Source organism: Montipora foliosa, unplaced genomic scaffold, assembly GCF_036669935.1.
Source record: "Montipora foliosa isolate CH-2021 unplaced genomic scaffold, ASM3666993v2 scaffold_443, whole genome shotgun sequence".
Lineage (NCBI taxonomy): Eukaryota > Metazoa > Cnidaria > Anthozoa > Scleractinia > Acroporidae > Montipora > Montipora foliosa.
The window spans coordinates 168201-170000 of record NW_027179749.1 but is presented as its reverse complement, the minus strand read 5'-3'; positions in this window follow the sequence as shown (position 1 = coordinate 170000).

Here is a 1800-nt window from a genome sequence, read left to right as displayed (position 1 = left end):
GGACTGTGTAAAAGAGGAATTCTTGGTATGTGAGTACTCGGTAGCTGTATTGGCGGGAAATCGTATCATACTTGTGTGCGTACACGTATCAGAGCGACATTAAATGCTGGGAGTAATAAACGATTTTAATCTGAAGAAGATATCATTACACGAAATAAGTGTTCCCTTATTTTCTTAAAGAGTGTAACATTAACATTTCATAGACAAAACGATAAAGATATCAGCGGTCACGTTTGGGTTGAAGTAGCGATTGCGTGATACCTGAACAGTTTTTCACATGGTAAACAAACATTTCTGGGTTAATTGAAAACAAATAACGCGCTATAGTAGGAGGTGGTTGTAGGTTGTTACTATTCCCAAAAGAGGGGCGGCGTTTATTGCACAGATACGTCGTACTACGTTTATGATGGAGTTTATCAATAGAGAGGCTGAAGCATCTAGCGTCTGTGATGAGCATGATGGCTGTTGCAGTACAAGTGAGAGTTTGAGCGCACGAGATGTGAGGCGAGTTTACCTCAATACTTATAGTCAAGCAAACAGAGACATTGTCATTCTGTCACGAATGCCTCGCAAATATTAACAAAGTCAACTTATTGGAAAACTTCTATTTGCAACAAGCCACCATTTCACCATGGTATTTGTTACGTGTATGTTTCTGAATTTCAAGCACTCACTGTAAGCAACATTTCTTGCAGGACCTTGAGTAAACAAGACCAAATGAAAACGATAGCATATTTTCAGTACGGGATAGTTCAATGACAGTACTGAATGTTTCAGTCATCTAACCGTTCTAACATCACTTGTTACTTTCACTCTTTTTGAAAAAATACCAAAAAACAACAAAACAAATTTCATCCCGTTTCCAAGTCATCTCATTCCCATTCCCAGTGGGGAGATTACACGCTCCGTTTTCAAAGAGGACGGATATTTATCGGGAACTATACAATGGTCGAGAGATACGTGACTTGCCAGGTAATTATAGGTTTTATTTTAATTACGTTTCCGATGTCATACTTTATATCATCGACCTTCCACCCACCATTACAACACCTTCCACTCGCAACAATGGAAAACCTCGCCTACGATCATCTTCATAGTCATCATCTTCATGGTCCACTTCACGACAACCATTATCACGCAAACAGACAAGACACTCTGAACACACAGACGGAGGACGACAGCATAGATCCACAGAACGCAAGAAGGATTCAAGAAGTTACAGCTCACGCAAAGAGAACAGAAATCGTTTGCATGTTCAAAGGCATCACCATCATGAGAGAAATGATGACCCAAGGCATGGACATCCTAGAGAAACGCCAGCCAACCCACAGCAATGACACTGACAAAATGTAAATCGTGTATGTTTCGGAATTTCAAGCAGTAAGCAATATTTCTTGCAGAACCTTAAGTACACAAGACCAAATGAAAACAATAGCATATTTTCAATACAGGGAAAGTTCAATGACAGTACTAAATCTTTCAGTCATCTAACCGTTCTAACATCACTTGTTACTTTCACTCTTTTCGAAAAAATACCAAAAGACAACAAAACAAATGTCATCCCTTTTCCAAGTCATCTCATTCCCATTCCCAGTGGAGAGATTACACGCTCCGTTTTCAAAGAGGACGGATATTTATCGGGAACTATACAATGGTCGAGAGATACGTGACTTGCCAGGTTATTATAGGTTTTATTTAAATTACGTTTCCTATGTCATACTTTATATCATCGACCTCCCACCCACCATTACAACACCTTCCACTCGCAACAATGGAAAACCTCGCCTACGATCATCTTCA